The sequence below is a fragment of the Lissotriton vulgaris genome, chromosome 5, assembly GCF_964263255.1.
Source record: "Lissotriton vulgaris chromosome 5, aLisVul1.2, whole genome shotgun sequence".
NCBI lineage: Eukaryota > Metazoa > Chordata > Amphibia > Caudata > Salamandridae > Lissotriton > Lissotriton vulgaris.
Genome location: NC_141693.1, coordinates 1,718,525,221 through 1,718,545,865, shown reverse-complemented (window position 1 = coordinate 1,718,545,865; position 20,645 = coordinate 1,718,525,221).

The following is a 20,645-nucleotide window of genomic DNA, read 5'->3' as shown; positions in this document are numbered from 1 at the left end:
GACTTCCTGCTAAATCTGGCCCACGATGTCCCCCTGGCAGGGCACCTGGGACAAGATAAAACCTACAGCCGCCTAGTGACCCACTTCTTCTGGCCAAAAATGAGGAACGATGTGCACCAGCATTGCCGATCTTGCCCCACGTGCCAAGCTAGTGGGAAGAGCGGCCGCAAATTAAAGGCCCCCCTGCAACCCTTTCCCGTAGTCACAACCCCATTTGAGAGGGTCGGAATAGACATTGTGGGACCCCTAGACCCGCGTACAAGACAAGGCCATCGCTTCATCCTAGTACTAGTGGACCACGCCACCCGCTACCCTGAGGCTATTCCTCTCCGGACTGTGACAGCCCCAGTGGTCGGCAGGGCCCTGATGGGGATCTTCTCCCGTGTGGGGTTCCCCCGAGAAGTCGTCAGTGACAGAGGCCCGAACTTTATTTCCAAATATATGAAGTCCCTCTGGCAACAGTGTGGGGTCACCTACCGCTTCACGACCCCCTATCACCCCCAAGGAAACGGACTTGTTGAGCGGTTCAATCGCACACTAAAAGGGATGATCGGGGGATTGGAAGAACCCCTCCGTCGCCAGTGGGACGTGCTGCTGCCGTGCCTCCTCTTCGCCTACCGGGAGGTCCCACAGAAGTCCCTAGGCTTCAGCCCATTCGAGCTGCTCTATGGGCACCCAGTACGGGGGCCACTCAGCCTGATCAAGGAAGGCTGGGAGATGCCCCCGGCCAAGAGTCCTCCAGATGTCTTCCGGTACCTCCTCACCCTCCGCAGCCAGTCCCAGCGGTTCAGAGACCTAGCAAAAGCCAACCTAGAGGCCAGTCAGGAGGACATGAAGAAATGGTATGACCAGAATGCCTCATCTATTGAATTCGAGCCGGGGCAACAGGTTTGGGTAATGTCCCCCACAGAACCGTGCGCTCTTCAAGACAAATGGACGGGACCCTTCAAGGTAATCGAGCGCAAGGGTCCTGCCACCTATCTGATCGATATGGAGTCCGCCCGGAATCCACTCCGCGTCCTCCACACCAACAGACTGAAACCCCACTTTGCACGAACAGAACTCAGCCTCTTGATGGCCACAGACAACGGGGTTGAAGATGACTCCGAGCCTCTCCCTGACCTCTTGCGGACCCAGGAGCAAGACGGCTCCGTAGATGGGGTCCGACTCTCGGAGACCCTCACCCAGGAACAACGTCAAGAGTGCCAAGCCCTCCTATCACGATTTGCCAGCCTGTTCTCCCTCACCCCAGGTGTCACCTCCTGGTGTGTGCACGATGTGGACACCGGAGACAGCCCTCCTATCCGCCACCGGGCCTACCGCGTACCGGATCGGGTACGGGCCTGCATCCAGGCGGAAGTAGCTAAGATGCTCACGCTCGGGGTCATCGAGCCCTCCGACAGTCCATGGGCCAGCCCGGTCGTACTGGTCCCCAAAGCAGCCGCCCCCGGAACCACACCCGAACTCCGGTTCTGTGTCGACTACCGGGGCCTGAATGACGTCACCAGAACGGACGCACACCCCATCCCCCGGGCAGATGAACTGGTCGACCGAATGGGCGCTGCCCGCTACCTCAGCATCTTCGACCTAACGGCAGGCTATTGGCAGATCGGCCTCACACCCCGAGCACAAGAACGTTCTGCCTTCTCCACCCCCGATGGCCACTATCATTTCACGGTCATGCCCTTCGGCATGAAAAATGCCCCAGCGACTTTCCAACGGCTCGTCAATCAGGTCCTGGCGGGGCTCGAAGAGTTCAGCGCCGCCTACCTGGACGACATCGCTGTGTACAGCCACCATTGGACCGAGCACCTCCACCACCTCCAAGCAGTGTTGCAAGCCCTTCAGCGAGCTGGCCTCACGATCAAGGCCAGCAAATGTCAAGTTGGACAAGGGTCAGTGACCTACCTCGGACACCAGGTGGGAAGCGGTCTAGTGGCCCCTCTACAACTGAAAATTGCCGCCATCCAGAACTGGCAGCCCCCTATCACACAAACCGAGGTGCGAGCCTTCCTGGGCCTTACGGGCTACTACCGAAGGTTCGTGAAGGACTATGGAACCATCGTAGGGCCTCTCACCGAGCTCACGTCAAAAAATCAGCCCAAGAAGGTGAACTGGACCCCAGAGTGCCAAGCGGCCTTCGAACAGCTAAAGGCCGCCATGTGTTCCGCTCCTGTGCTCCAGGCCCCAAACTACAGCCGGGAGTTCGTCGTCCAGACAGACGCCTCCGACCAGGGCATTGGGGCGGTCCTGTCCCAGGTGAACTCCGAAGGCCTGGATCAACCGGTGGCCTTCATCAGCCGGAGACTCCTGCCACGGGAACAACGCTGGAGCACCATAGAGAGGGAAGCCTTCGCTGTGGTATGGGCCCTCAAGAAGCTCCGACCCTACCTTTTCGGCACCCACTTCCGGGTGCAGACTGACCACCGACCCCTGCAGTGGTTGATGCATATGCGGGGGGAAAACCCAAAACTGCTACGCTGGTCCATCTCCTTGCAAGGTATGGACTTTACCGTTGAACACCGGCCTGGGTCCGACCACGCCAACGCGGATGGCCTGTCCCGGTTTTTCCGCCTCGACGAAGAGAGTCCCCAAGAGGATGGGTAACTCTCCCCGCCTTCAGCTGGGGGGGACGCATGTTGGACAGGCCACCTAACGGGCCGCTCTCCCCCCGGCTCGACCAGGCCCGAGCCAGTCACGCGAGCACCACACACCACCATTGCATGTCCTACGTCCCCGCCGGGACACCTGCCCTCGAGCATGATAACCTCGCGGGTCCGATCCACTGCCGACCCATGCGCCCAGCCGGGGCCGCCATCTTGGACACTTCGCCACGAGGCCGCCTGGCCCCCGATCGACCTCAACCCTGGGCCTAGCCCGGCCTCAGACATTCCGGCACCACCCTCCACCCAGGAGGTGAGCGAGCTACTTGGCCCGTCAATGGGAGAAAGAGGTGTCGATGGTTCTCCCCCGGCCAGTGCCGCTCGCCCATCGCCTCCCCGGGCGCTGGCTCCACCCCCCTGCTGGGTGTCTGGACTCCCTCATCCCGGACCTCCCGACCTCCAAGTGCGAGGGTCCGGACATCAAAGCACACCAGTCCTATAACTGGGGCAGCTCCAGAGCAGGAAGGCAGTTGTATCTTGGAGTCGAGAGACGAAAGAAGAACTCATCCTGGACGGACTACTGGCGCTGCCGTAGCTCTGTCCTGTGCACCATCATCCTGCCTGTTGGCGCTGCCACAGCCGTCGTAACCTTCATCCTTCACCGTCGTCCGGATCTGCTGGCGAGGCCGCGGACCGTTGTAACCGTCATCTGCATCGGGACCTGCTTGGCTTCTCCACGGCCCGTCGACCATCCTTTATCCATCCCGGGACCTGCTTGGCTTCTCCACGGCCCGTCGACCATCCTTCATCCATCTCGGGACCTGCTTGGCTCCTCCACGGCCCGATCAGCAACCACACCGAGCTCGAGGATTGAGAGCTATTGAACTCATTGGTAACTAAGACTGTCCCGCTACCCTTTTCCTCAACCAGGGATCAGAACCGAGGGGACCCCTGAGTCCAGACCTCCTTGTATTATATCACCGTAACCTGAGAATTGCATATAAAGTCTCGTTAACCTTCAATCTTGTGTGGTGTCCGTCTGTGGGGGGGAAGTTACTTATCTGTACAGTCGTTGGAGACGGCTCTCCCTGGAGACCTCTCCCCGTAAACTCGGCCGACCCTCCCGGTCCGTCTAACACCGAGTGCATGTGTGTCCGTGAACGCACTTTCCATTCCATTTGTTTCCCGAGGTGCCTGCCTGCTTCACACATCAAAGCCATCAGCCTCCCTCCCACCTCCCCCCTAATTGCCTTCACTTTCACGGCTGCGAGGCCATGAGCTACTTCAAAGGGATCCGCTCCCCGCCCCCCCCCCCCGCCTCTTGCATTTCCCGTACTTGTGTTACTAAGTACCTCACTGTGGTGCTTCTTCTACAGACCTCGCCGTGAACACTGCTTCTTCCTGCCAAGATAAAATTATAATGATACCATTTACAACCATAGGGAAGTTCAAATAGCCAAACCAGACTGCTTGTATAAAAACTGAATTTACAAAGAAATTAGGCTGCTATGAAGAGATTTGTTTTATGCTCATGGACAAGCCAACTTTTTAGATGTCCGCTACGGATGGCCATGGTTAATCCGTGTTTACCCTCGTAACTTTCAATGCACCCCCCCACCCCTTTCAATCGGCCGCCACGGGCGGCAAGCATAACAGAGATCTCGCCAGCACCTCCATAGCACTGCCTTTATTCATGGTGTAAACACAGCTGCTATCATTTCAGATCAATCAAACCCAGTCGGCCGGGATGCCTCCGAATCTCACTGAGTGAACCACCGTCCACGTTGTTTGCCTCTGTGCCTTCACTGTTTTATATCAAAAAAAGCACATAGCCTGGCGTGTCTCTGCAGTATGTGAATCTGGGCTGCGCCTTGCGTGTTGTCTTCAGACACCAGTACCACTACCACCCCAGGTAACAGATTGACCCAGGCAGACGCTGGTAGAGCGGACAGCGCCTTTGTTTTAACATTGCCTGCCCTCGCCAACAGCAGACAAGTATAGTGCCTCTGTCCAAGACCCCTCGCAGTGCTCTCTGTACAGTGGGAGGGTCATCAAGAAGCATGTTGTGTTCCGGTAGCACCCTGCTGCTTCTGGAGTCCTGTGGACGGGCAACCCATCACCCTCTCAACAGCTACAATCAAAAGTCCCCGGCTCCATTGAGCTTCGGTAAAGAGGTGAGCTGTGCTCTTGCAGGGGCTTGAGAAATATCAGAATAAGACAGTTCATTTTGTTTACAAATGTAAATGGCTGTCACTAGTTTCCTGTAGAAAACGCAAATATGCACACCCTCTTAATGTGCTAGTGTAGTAACGAGCAATTGAAGATGTATTGCATAGAATATTAAACTGATTTAAGTCTAGTTCAATAAAATCTCAGCCCGCAAGTTTTTCCATTAAAATAGCTTATGCCTGACTATCTTCACTCAATTAAAAACATTATTAAAGGGCAGCAATGAAAACCACTCCGAGATCAGAGACCTTCAGTTTGCACTTCCTGAACTCTATCTATTGTTAGATCTACTACTGCAGAATCCTGCACTGCAGAAATCTCTGTGGGCTAGTTTCATCTGTGCAGCTACAATTATTAATTAGCAACCGCCAACTGGCACCACTGGGTACAAGGCAGACAAAACCATTCTTATGGGTACCCCCTCCCTTCTCCCTTAGCAGCGTGTGCACCCGCCTAATCCAGCTCTTTCCTCTGCTTGAAACAGACAGCAGGCGCCAGCGGGCAACAACATAGACGGAGACATCCTGCTTGACTATGGGTTTGTCAATTACGTGTTAACACTAAAGCGACCCGAGGCGCCAGGAGAGCACATGCTAGACAGACATCCGCCTTTATTGATGTCCTTAATTCACGCTTTATTAGGGACATTTTGAACCAGCAAAAACATGTACTTTTTAATGGATACGGTCTTAAACAGTATTGTTAGTGTGGTCATATTTTATTATAAACATGGTGGAATACTTTCAGCCTTTCACTATATTGAAATTAAAGTCGGCATGTAAGCACATTTAACAGTATTTCGTTTTTTAAATATGGCATTTCAATTTAGCAACTTTAAACCGTTCATGATTTAAAACATCACACCCTGCAATAGCTTATAATCTCTCTGATTCTCTATCTCTTTCTTCTCTAAGTCTCGTTATATTGAAATAACTACTATTTTGGAGGCTCTATCTCACTCCATTATCTGCGCTGCTTTCAAAAACATACTTCAATTCCACGTCTTGCTGTCTCTGTATCACGCGCCACATTTTGAGATATGGTGACTTTTTCATTCTAATTTTCCACTATCCTCTTTCAGTACATTATTTTTCACTCTACATTCTTCCTCACACACCACCACATTATCACTCAGCACCACTCACCACCACCAAAGCACCACTCACCACCACCACATTATCACTCAGCACCACCACAGCACTACTCAGCACCACCACAGCACCACCCCAGCATCACTCAGCACCACCCCAGCATCACCCAGCACCACCCCAGCACCACTCGGCACCACCCCAGCATCACTCTGCACCACCCCAGCATCACTCGGCACCACCCCAGCATCACTCAGCAACACCACAGCATCACTCCACAACACCACAGTACCACTCACCACCACTCAGCGCCACCCCAGCATCACTCAGCACCCCCACAGCATCACTCAGCACCACCACAGCATCACTCAGCGCCACCACAGCACTCAGCGCCACCCCAGCATCACTCAGCGCCACCCCAGCATCACTCAGCGCCACCCCAGCATCACTCAGCACCACCCCAGCACCACTCAGCACCACCACAGCACCCCTCAGCATCACCACAGCATCACTCAGCACCACCACAGCATCACTCAGCACCACCACAGCACCACTCAGTAGCACCACTCAGTACCACCACAGCACCACTCAGCACCACCATAGCATCACTCAGCACCACCATAGCATCACTCAGCACCACCACAGCATCACTCAGCACCACTCAGCTCTACCACAGCACCACTCAGCACCACCACAGCACCACTCAGCACCACCACATCACTCAGCACCACCACAGCATCACTCAGCACCACCACAGCATCGCTCAGCACCACCACAGCATCGCTCAGCACCACCACAGCATCGCTCAGCACCACCACAGCATCGCTCAGCACCACCACAGCATCACTCAGCACCACCACAGCATCGCTCAGCACCACCACAGCATCACTCAGCACCACCACAGCATCACTCAGCACCACCACAGCATCACTCAGCACCACCACAGCATCACTCAGCACCACCACAGCATCACTCAGCACGACTCAGCTCTACCACAGCACCATCACAGCACCACCACAGCACCACCACAGCATCACTCAGCACCACCACAGCATCACTCAGCACCACCACAGCATCACTCAGCACCACCACAGCATCACTCAGCACAACACAGCAACACTCAGCACCACCACAGCATCACTCAGCACCACCACAGCATCACTCAGCACCACCACAGCATCACTCAGCACCACCCCAGCACCACTCAGCACCACCCCAGCATCACTCAGCACCACCACATTATCACTCGCGCTACCACATTATCACTCAGCACCACCACAGCATCACTCAGCACCACCACAGCATCACTCAGCACCACCACAGCATCACTCAGCACCACCACAGCATCACTCAGCACCACCACAGCATCACTCAGCACCACCACAGCACCACTCAGCACCACCACAGCACCACTCAGCACCACCACAGCACCACTGAGCACCACCACAGCACCACTCAGCACCACCACAGCACCACTCAGCGCTACCACAGCACCACTCAGCGCTACCACAGCACCACTCAGCGCTACCACAGCACCACTCAGCACCACCACAGCACCACTCAGCACCACCACAGCACCACTCAGCACCACCACAGCATCCCAGCACCACCACATTATCACTCAGCACCACCACAGCATCACCCAGCACCACTCAGCACCACCACAGCATCACTCAGCACCACCCCAGCATCACTCAGCACCACCACAGCATCACCACATTATCACTCAGCGCTACCACATTATCACTCAGCACCACCACAGCATCACTCAGCACCACCACAGCATCACTCAGCACCACCACAGCATCACCACAGCATCACTCAGCACCACCACAGCATCACTCAGCACCACCACAGCACCACCACAGCACCACTCAGCACCACCACAGCACCACTCAGCACCACCACAGCACCACTCAGCACCACCACAGCACCACTCAGCACCACCACAGCACCACTCAGCACCACCACAGCACCACTCAGCACCACCACAGCATCACTCAGCACCACCACAGCATCACTCAGCACCACCACAGCATCACTCAGCACCACCACAGCATCACCACAGCATCACTCAGCACCACCACAGCATCACTCAGCACCACCACAGCACCACTCAGCACCACCACAGCACCACCACAGCACCACTCAGCACCACCACAGCACCACTCAGCACCACTCAGCACCACCACAGCACCACCACAGCACCACCACAGCACCACTCAGCGCTACCACAGCACCACTCAGCGCTACCACAGCACCACTCAGCGCTACCACAGCACCACTCAGCGCTACCACAGCACCACTCAGCGCTACCACAGCACCACTCAGCGCTACCACAGCATCACTCAGCGCTACCACAGCATCACTCAGCGCTACCACAGCATCACTCAGCACCACTCAGCACCACTCAGCACCACTCAGCACCACCACAGCATCCCAGCACCACCACATTATCACTCAGCACCACCACAGCACCACCACAGCATCACTCAGCACCACTCAGCACCACCACAGCACCACTCAGTACCACCACAGCACCACTCAGTACCACCACAGCACCACTCAGTACCACCACAGCACCACTCAGTACCACCACAGCACCACTCAGTACCACCACAGCACCACTCAGTACAACCACAGCATCACTCAGCACCACAGCACCACTCAGCACCACCACAGCACCACTCAGCACCACCACAGCATCACTCAGCACCACCCCAGCATCACTCAGCACCACCACAGCATCACCACATTATCACTCAGCGCTACCACATTATCACTCAGCACCACCACAGCATCACTCAGCACCACCACAGCATCACTCAGCACCACCACAGCATCACCCCAGCATCACTCAGCACCACCACAGCATCACTCAGCACCACCACAGCACCACTCAGCACCACCACAGCACCACCTCAGCATCACTCAGCACCACCACAGCACCACTCAGCACCACCACAGCACCACCACAGCACCACTCAGCACCACCACAGCACCACTCAGCACCACCACAGCACCACTCAGCACCACTCAGCACCACCACAGCACCACCACAGCACCACCACAGCACCACCACAGCGCTACCACAGCACCACTCAGCGCTACCACAGCACCACTCAGCGCTACCACAGCACCACTCAGCGCTACCACAGCATCACTCAGCGCTACCACAGCATCACTCAGCGCTACCACAGCATCACTCAGCGCTACCACAGCATCACTCAGCACCACTCAGCACCACCACAGCATCCCAGCACCACCACATTATCACTCAGCACCACCACAGCACCACCACAGCATCACTCAGCACCACTCAGCACCACCACAGCACCACTCAGTACCACCACAGCACCACTCAGTACCACCACAGCACCACTCAGTACGACCACAGCATCACTCAGCACCACCACAGCATCACTCAGCACCACCACAGCATCACTCAGCACCACCACAGCATCACTCAGCACCACCACAGCATCACTCAGCAGCACCACCACAGGATCACTCAGCACCACCACAGGATCACTCAGCACCACCACAGGATCACTCAGCACCACCACAGGATCACTCAGCACCACCACAGGATCACTCAGCACCACCACAGCATCACTCAGCACCACCACAGCATCACTCAGCACCACCACAGCATCACTCAGCACCACCACAGCACCACTCAGTACCACCACAGCACCACTCAGTACCACCACAGCACCACTCAGTACCACCACAGCACCACTCAGTACCACCACAGCACCACTCAGTACCACCACAGCACCACTCAGCACCACCACAGCATCACTCAGCACCACCACAGCATCACTCAGCACCACCACAGCATCACTCAGCAGCACCACCACAGCATCACTCAGCAGCACCACCACAGCATCACTCAGCAGCACCACCACAGCATCACTCAGCAGCACCACCACATCATCACTCAGCACCACCATGGCATCACTCAGCACCACCATAGCATCACTCAGCACCACCACAGCATCACTCAGCACCACCCCAGCATCACTCAGCACCACCTCAGCACCACCACATTATCACTCAGCGCTACCACATTATCACTCAGCACCACCACAGCATCACTCAGCACCACCACAGCATCACTCAGCACCACCACAGCATCACTCAGCACCACCACAGCATCACTCAGCACCACCACAGCACCACTCAGCACCACCACAGCACCACTCAGCACCACCACAGCACCACTCAGCGCTACCACAGCACCACTCAGCGCTACCACAGCACCACTCAGCGCTACCACAGCACCACTCAGCGCTACCACAGCACCACTCAGCGCTACCACAGCACCACTCAGCGCTACCACAGCACCACTCAGCGCTACCACAGCACCACTCAGCGCTACCACAGCACCACTCAGCGCTACCACAGCATCACTCAGCGCTACCACAGCATCACTCAGCACCACTCAGCACCACTCAGCACCACCACAGCATCCCAGCACCACCACATTATCACTCAGCACCACCACAGCACCACCACAGCATCACTCAGCACCACCACAGCACCACTCAGCACCACCACAGCACCACTCAGCACCACCACAGCACCACTCAGCACCACCACAGCACCACTCAGTACCACCACAGCACCACTCAGTACCACCACAGCACCACTCAGTACGACCACAGCATCACTCAGCACCACCACAGCATCACTCAGCACCACCACAGCATCACTCAGCACCACCACAGCATCACTCAGCACCACCACAGCATCACTCAGCACCACCACAGCATCACTCAGCACCACCACAGCATCACTCAGCACCACCACAGCATCACTCAGCACCACCACAGCATCACTCAGCACCACCACAGCATCACTCAGCACCACCACAGCATCACTCAGCATCACCACAGCACCACTCAGTACCACCACAGCACCACTCAGTACCACCACAGCACCACTCAGTACCACCACAGCACCACTCAGTACCACCACAGCACCACTCAGCACCACCACAGCATCACTCAGCACCACCACAGCATCACTCAGCACCACCACAGCATCACTCAGCAGCACCACAGCATCACTCAGCAGCACCACCACAGCATCACTCAGCAGCACCACCACAGCATCACTCAGCAGCACCACCACATCATCACTCAGCACCACCATAGCATCACTCAGCACCACCATAGCATCACTCAGCACCACCATAGCATCACTCAGCACCACCACAGCATCACTCAGCACCACCACAGCATCACTCAGCAGCACCACCACAGCATCACTCAGCAGCACCACCAAAGCATCACTCAGCAGCACCACCACATCATCACTCAGCACCACCATAGCATCACTCAGCACCACCATAGCATCACTCAGCACCACCATAGCATCACTCAGCACCACCATAGCATCACTCAGCACCACCATAGCATCACTCAGCACCACCACAGCATCACTCAGCACCACCACAGCATCACTCAGCACCACTCCAGCACCACTCAGCACCACCTCAGCACCACCACAGCATTCCTCAGCACCACCACATTATCACTCAGCGTTACCACATTATCACTCAGTGCTACCACATTATCACTCAGCACCACCACAGCATCACTCAGCACCACCTCAGCACCACCCCAGCATCACTCAGCACCACCACAGCACCATTCAGCACCACCACAACATCACTCGGTGCCACCCCAGCAACAATCTGTGCAACCATTCAACAACAACTGGTTCAAATATGTTCTCTCAATGTTTCAAGCTTTATTACAAATGTCACAAAAAGATGTTAATATTTCACTTCTGTTCTTGGATTTTCGTCACAATAAAATACACTGAACATAATCTTCACAAAAGTTATTTACAAAAGTTTAAGCTATTGACATTATAAATTACAATCACTTATTTAAGTATTAAATATTTATAAAAATTAAAAGCCAATGTTATTTGTAATATCAATACATCTAAGTCACGTAAATACGAAACATGTTGCATTACAAATGCTATAGGTGTCACATTTGCGAAAGATATAACTATTGGCATTGTAAATGACAAAGCTATTAATTTAGCTATTTTCAAAACCAACACATAAATAAAAAAATGTCATTTACAAGACCAATAGCTCAAACTTTCCTAATGCGAGACCTATTGCATTGCAAATGCTCGTTTCTTATTGAAAGGTAGGGATGCAAAAACTCTTTTGAAACCGGTTTTCGATAACAGATTAGACTCATTGTCAATAATTGTAGAAAGTGAAATCCAAATTTCAGTTGATGATAGAGTTAGAAACATTTTTGAAAAAAAATAAAAACTTGGAACAAAAACACCCATTGTGGAAAAGAAAGAATATGCAACTGGAGATTGGGTTATTATTAAAAAACCTAAAAAAGTAAATAAGGGCGAATCTAAATACACCTCTCCACAACAGGTTGTTAGAGTTAAACATTCTTCAGTATTCTTCAAAAATCGAGGTTGGTGGAAAGAGTGCTACAATTAAAATTAAACCTTTTCAAAGAGATATTATAATTGAGAAAATACATCAAAGAGAGAATTTGAACAGTTCTTTCTTGTGTTTTGATGAAAGTTTATCTGAAAATTCAAATAACTTATCTTCTTTGCAGCCAAACAATTCTAACTGTGATGAACACTTTGTTTCAAATTAAATCTTGGATCACAACACTAATAATTGTAATCAACAAGATGTTTGCAAGGATTCTATAAATAATTTGAATGATGTTCAAAACGAAAATATTTCAATTTCCACTTCTAGTTTAATTACTGGAAAAAGAAATGTAATTCCAGCAAGATTTAATGATTATTATTTGTATTAATTTATTTATTTTGTTTAGCGAAAGGTGTTGTATCTCTGTACCTTTAATTTCTTGCTTCTTATGTTTGTGTTCTTGATTCTATGTTCTTGATTCCATTCCTGATGCGTTGCTGTCGAGTCCATTCTTATCTGGATATCGGACTGGACATCATCACATCAGGAGTGCCATATTCTTCGTGGGTTTATTCCTTGAAAGTTATTTATATTGAATAAACGTACTACTTTTCCACGATTCCTTCTTCAAAGTTGTTTACTTTACAACATGTGGCTTCAGTCGATGTGTGCATAACGCGCGTGCTGCTGCTCCCTTTTAGCGCTATACCAAGTGTGCTGCTGCAGTAGCCTCGTAGTGCTTGTGTGCGTTATGCGCCGGCTGCTGTTATGGCTTCAGCGCCTGTGGGCTGACCAGGACACTTGTGAGTTAGCTGGAGTGTGAGCCGGGAGTACACCAGCATTCTTAGAGGGCTTTCCGTAAAAGATCGTGGATATGACCGGTTCCCAGGGGTTTGTTGTGAGAGTATTTGAGGAGATGTTTTAATGTGTAAGCTAAAATGAAGGTATAGCACATACCCCAGGGTGGTGAATAGTCAGGGCGTTGAGATAGTTTGCTCCATATAGCTCCGGCGCCGGGAAACCCTTTTTGGAAAGCTGGTTGCACCTTATAAATGTAATAAATAAATAATTAAACACGTGTCTATAGTGATCACTATCCATTGCTGAATGCATCGATCAATCAATGTCTCTCCCATACAACTTCTCTTTCATTCAGGCATGTTTCCATCCATCCATTCATTAATAAGTGCATTCATTCATGTAAATGTAAATGTACAGGAATTTATATAGCGCAAATCACCAAGCGGTTTCTAAGCGCTTGCTTAGGGAACCCGTCCTGGAATTCCCCTGTGAGATAACCCCGGCAGGGTATCCGCATGGTGAAAGCCAGGCATCCCACCGCGAGGGGCCTTTGTGGAGATTAAGCAAGCTATTGCCCAGAGTCGCAGAGTGTGAACCCGTGAATCGAGTAGGCACCGGAGCGAGAATTGTCGAGTCCATGGACATTTTTTAGGACTGAAGACCCCGCCGAGCCGGGAATTGAACCCTGGTCCCGGGCTGACCTCTGCTTCCAGGTCTGCCTCCTCTAACCAGTGAGCCACACTTCTCCACACTTCTTCATGGTTGCATCTATCCACTCACGCATGCATCTATCTGTCCATGCACTAACATCTTCGTGCTTTCAAGTCTGCTCTCATCCTTTGCGTCAATCTGTCGAGTACTTAATCCATCCATCCAACAAATGCTTGATTCTTCCATTCATGTCTGCATCCTTCCTTTCACGTGTTCGTTGATTCAGTCGCGCATTAAGTGGTCGGCCCATTCACTAGTGCACGTGAAGTGTAGCGCTGCTCCCCATTACTTCATACCGGTGATGCCTGCCCATGCCGCTACACTTTAGAATGTGGCGTAGGCCTCAGATGTAAAGAGGCCCACATGGCGGCCTCCTCCATGGGAAGCGCAACTTCCGGTGCGAGACACTGAATAGTGAACTTCACGTGTTCTGGAGAACTAAGCAGGACGGGTCACAATTCACACAACCCTGGGCACTTAACGCGGCTGGTGACGTCACATGCTCGTCTTCGATGGTTATCCACCGTAGGGGGAGAGGTCTGGTATATTAAGTGAGCATCTTCACCAGGCACGAATCGTGTCTGTTTACTTGTAAATGCCGACACTGGCATTTAATAGGCACCTTCACTGCCATGGAAAGAGCACGAAGCAAAGGGCACATTCACACGGAGGGCCCTTGTTTCTCAATGTGCACACACTGACACAGATCCGACACACTATACTTTGACAATAAACTAGCAAGGAACGTGCACACTTAGCACAAAGTGGGAGAGGGCACACACTCACCATCAACTGGCGCAGAACGTGCACATATCACACTGCCCACAGACTGTCACAGAACATACATATATCGCACTGCCCACAGACTGGCGCAGAACATGCATATATCACTCTGACCACGGACGGGCGCAGAACATGCATATATCACACTGCCCACAGACTGCCACAGAACATGCACATATCACACTGTCCATAGACTGTCACTGAACATGCACATATCACACTGCACATAACTGGCACAGAACATGCATATATCACTGCACGACTGGCACAGAACATGCATACATCACACTGCACACAGACTGGCACAGAACATGCATATATCACACTGCACATGACCGGCACAGAACATGCACATATCACACTGCACATGACTGGCACATAACATGCACATATCACACTGTCCATAGACTGCCACAGAAAATGCACATATCACACTGTCTATAGACTGCCAAGGAACATGCATTTATCACACTGCACATGACTAGCACATAACATGCATATATCACTCTGCACACGACTGGCACAGAACATGCATATATCACACTGCACATGACCAGCACAGAACATGCATATATCACACTGCACATGACCAGCACAGAACATGCATATATCACACTGCACATGACCGGCACAGAACATGCATATATCACACTTCACATGACCTGCACAGAACATGCATATATCACACTGCACAAGATTGCCACAGAAAATGCACATATCACACTGTCCATAGACTGCCAAGGAACAAGCATATTTCACAATGCATATTAACTGGCACAGAACATGCATATTTCACACTGACCATAAACTACCCAGGACATGCATATTTTATAATGCATATTACATGGCACAGTACATGCATATTTCACACTGCTCATAAAATGTCACAGACCTTGCATATTTCACAATGCATATTAACTGGCACAGAACATGCATATTTCACATCGCCTATGAACTGTCACAGAACAAGCATATTTCACGCTGCCCATAGACTGACACAGAAGAACATGCCTACTTCAACTGTAATAATTCTGAAATGAAGTAGCACAAAATATGCATAATTCACAAAGCGCACACAATAGCACAGAACATGCATGTTTCACAATGAATAAACACGGACACAAAACATTCATTTTTCACAGTAGCCATAAAACGGCACAGAAATTGAATGGCGCTGACCATGACTGGAACATACGATGCACGTCTCCCTATCCTTAATGTGACTGTGACGTTTCTGTGCACGCACAGGTGCAAACATCGAGGCATGACATTTCACTTAACGCATGTCTACAGTTCATGGAGCATGAACGCTTCAATCAAACATTCCTAGACAATGCCTATGTCCAGTGCACGTGACACTCTGCACGCACCCATCTCCTGACAGACACGGTGCACGTGAACTGCTCAGCAAAGGTGCTTTTTACTCCGATTTGCGGACTGCTCACGAGGGTAGGTGGCAAGAGGCGCTACTCTCCGCATAATTTCTTGTTGCCATCAAAATGTAAAAAGGCCTGATTCCGTTACTGGGGTGACGCTGTGGGGACCGCAGGGGTCTGAGGTTAGATCGAAAGTGACTTTAATAGAAATCACTCCCTGCCTGGGAGTCTCATTCCATCAGGTCTGTCTGCTGACGGCCGTCAGGGGGAGGGGTCAGTCTTTGCTGGGGGATGGCCTTGACAAGCCATGATTAATATAAGAATGGTTCTGTCGGGTGAGCAACATGACTAATTCAGATTACTGTTATTGAGATAGAAAAGAAGAACCCCCTATTCGACAACACAATTATGGAACCTCGCAATTAATGAAAAAAGGCCAAGCGTCTTATGCGTTGTACTTTTGTTTTGATCAGAATTGGATTAATTCAATAAATATTTCAAATGAATCCAATTCTGATAAAAACAAAAGTACAACGCATAAGACGCGAGGTTCCATAATTGTGTTGTCGAATAGGGGGGTTCTTCTTTTCTATCTCAATAACAGTAATCTGAATTAGTCATGTTGCTCTCCCGACAGAACCATTCTTATATTAATCATTAATTACTCAGGTTCTGAGGGACACAGGGTCACCCCTTTTTCTTGAATTATTGGCCTTGACAAGCCAGGCTGTCTCAGCGCCGCCTCGGCCCCCAGTGTCTCGCAATGATCCGTGTCCGCCCCCCTCGGAGACTCCGCTGAGGCAGGAGGGGGTCTGTGAGGGTCATGGCGGGGGGTGGGAGGGAAGATGACTTTCTTTGGATAGGTCTTACGTCATTTTGCTACCATACTATGCGATTTTTAGACGTGTTTATGTCGCTTTATTCTTCTGCCGCTAGTATGGCCTCACAGCACTATGTTACAGCTACTTCTTGATTTTGAGGATTCCAGCACAGATTGGTCCAGGGTAGGGCTGTGATCAGCACGGAGCGAAACATTCCGAGACACGTGAAATCTGACCATTAATAAAACAATTTCACTCAGGAAAAAGATGAAAACGTGTGGGTTTTCTACGACGTAGAAATCACAAAAAAGGAGGTTCACGATGAATTTCACCCCCCATTAAAAACAAGCGCTCGCCAGACAGAGACTTTTCTCTTTGTCGGACGGCCCACTTGGACGGGCTCGTCCGACTTACTTCTGCTGTAAAAGCCATGGCCCCATAAAATTAGAAACCTTTTACAGCAGAAGTAAGTCGGACGAGCCCGTCCAAGTGGACCGTCTGACAAAGAGAAAAGTGTACGTCACACTAACCTCTTTCCCAATGGCTGGCCACCGTTTAGCATGAACGGTGACGTTAGCCAATGGGAAAGAGGGGCAGGGCTTAAAACCCGCTAGTGAAACCTCCTGATAACACTAGATCTCGCCAGCGAGACTGCGCATGTGTGCAGCTCTAGGCTTAGACCTAAAAATGTGAGACTGGGCCCACTCAGCAATGAGTGGACGACATGGCCAGTCCTAGCCGGATACACACCGCACCCCGGTATCAATAATTTGACAGCAGCCCAGCAGCAGGGATTATAAAATAATCTAGTAACAATATATAGATTCCTTACACAGTTTGTTATGCGAACATTAACACTTATTCCTGCACGGGCTGTTAAAGCTGCACAACCACAATTGGTCACACCAGGCATTAGCCCACAAACATTGAATGCAATTATGAGAAAAGCACCCACCAAGAGGGAAGACATTTTATTTTGGATTGAGCAAAAAACGAATCAGCAGTATTTCCCCATAGGGGCCCACAGGAAAAACACATAATATTGACAATTTGTTTGGCGATGGCTACTGTCCGTAGAGAACTGAGCTACTTGGGGTATGGTCTTTGATGCAGTATATACCAGAACACATGGTATCCCTCCACTGGCGGTGAAGTATTGAAACAATTCCAGAATGACTCTTGCAGCATCTGCCCTAGATTTAGGTATGAAACTGATGGGCAACTTTGCTGTAGTATCTTCCATAATGTTGAGTAACATTAAATGCAAAGCAGCAGTTTTAGCTATAGGCCAATACTTAAGGGATTTACGTCCCGCACAGCAGAAGTGCAAAATTTCCTAACATTTTCAAAGAAACCTATACTACACGGAGTAGAGATAATTTAGAGGCCAGAACTCGGAAACCACAATTAAATAGTATTTCAGAAAAGGATAACTCAAACCAAGCATCCTACTCTTCGAAAAAGAAGTGGGACAATAAGAAAAACATGGAGAAATGTATATCACAGGGACGGTCTCCCACACAGGAATCCACTGGGAAACTTGATAATTTATGGAACTGCGGCGTCCTCAAAACACACCTGGGGCCACCACTCCAGTGTTCAAACGTCAGGTTTTGGAATGGGGAATACCTCCACCTGGAGACCTATTAAAGTTTTCTTCTCATAAACGATGAACCCTCTTTGTATTGTATTGTATTGTAATTGCATTTGTATAGTGCTAACTACCCCAGACGAGGAGTCTAAGCGCTTTTTCGGCGAGTAGCACACTACTCCGGGACCCATAGAGGATTAGTGTTGAATTAGTATAGTGAAACATGCAAAGTAAATTTTAAGTGGTAGATAGGTTAGTCAGTTATTTGGATTTGGAATGATAGCAGAAGGATAGAGGAGGAAAAAAGGTTTGTATTTATATAGCGTTTGTCACCCCTGATGGCGTGTTGAAGCACGCTACTCCGGAAGCCTGTAAAGGATTAGTGATGTAATCAGTTCTTTAAATTGTATCAAGTTCCTACTAATGTTACAGGTATGATGAGCAAAGTGAACACCAATAACGGGAGGAGGCAGGGCTCAAAGTGAACACCGACAACAAGAGGGGGGGCGGGCTCAAAGTGAGCACCGACAACGGGAGGGAGGGCAGGAGCAAAGTAAACACTCTCCACCTGAGAGACCTCCAACTGGCTCCCCATCCAGAAAAGATGCCAGTTCAAGACCCTAACCCATGCCTACAAAGCCCTCCACGACCTATGACCTGTATACCACAACCATCAACTGAACTTCCACCAACCGGCTAGACAAATGCGCTTCTCCTCTCTCACACATCCCTTGCATCCGTCGCAGCGGTGGCCGCTCCTTCTCCTACTATTATTAAGAAATGGGGGTGACCCTGTGTCCCTCAGAACCTGGGTAATCAATGGTTAAATAAAAATGGTTCTGGCGGGTAACAACACCAATGATTTGCAAATGCTATTCAATGCAATTTACAACAGGAAAGGAACCAACCCTCTGACAAAAGCAAAATAGGATCAGGTTCTTACAATAAATGAAAAGACCTGTATTTGACTTGTTGTGTTTTTATATATTCATTCAAAAAATTCTCTATACAATTAATATGATGACTGTCAACACAATTAATCAAGTGCAAAAAAGTGGCAATAGTGAATTGTGATCATGTGATAAAAAACAGTATGTACAATAATGATGTATTCCAATGCAATCAATATATACAAGTTTATTTCCTGAAGGCCATCTGCTACTGCGATTTTACAGAATCCTATATATTTCTTTTAATTCGCTAGAATTATGGAATTGTTGGGCCTGTGAAGAAATGTCGACGTTTCGACCCTTCGGCGCCGGTATCTAAGGTCGCGGTGGGTCTTTTTCAAGACAAATGTACAAGCTGCGACAGTCCTAGCATCCAAGGCAGTTTGAACTCACTTGGATCCTAGGACTGTCGTAGGTTTTGTCTTGAAAAAGACCCGCCGCCCGAAGGGTCGAAACGTTGACATTTCTTCACAGGCCCAACAATTCCAGAATTCTAGCGAATTAAAAGAAATATATAGGATTCTGTAAAATCGCAGTAGCGGATGGCCTTCAGGAAATAAACTTGTATATATTTGTATATATTGATTGTATTGGAATACATCATTATTGTACATTCTGTTTTTTTATCACATGATCACAATTCACTATTGTCACTTTTTTGCACTTGATTAATTGTGTTGACAGTCATCGTATTAATTGTATAGAGAATGTTTTGAATGAATATATAAAAACACAACAAGTCAAATACAGCTCCTTCTCCTACATCGCTACCAAGACCTGGAGCGACCTTGCCCTCCTGCTCCGTACAACCCCCTCACTGGCAGACTTCAGAAAGAAACTCATGACCTGCCTTTTCGTCAGTGACACAGCGCCCGGATACCCATAGGGGTGACACTGTTGCGCTTCACAAATGTCATTTGATTGATACTTTTTACAGCTATTTACCCTTCTGCCCCGTGAAGCTGGAAGACCTCTAAACTGTAACCCTCGAGGGTGTCCACCATACCTCCAGGAGGGCAGATGCATGCCACATTGTCATACACAATCATTGCAAACAAATTTATCTCGTGAGATATCATTAACTCTGCAGTTAATTCGGCCATCCTGAATCTGTGTTGCTTGCGCAAAACTCCGCCGCCATAAACTTGACCAAATTGTTGTTAAACACTGAATTTAGATGAAGCAAATGTGTACATAGAGCTGGAGTATACATGCAAAACACAAAAACGAATGCTTCACTTGATCACCCAGCA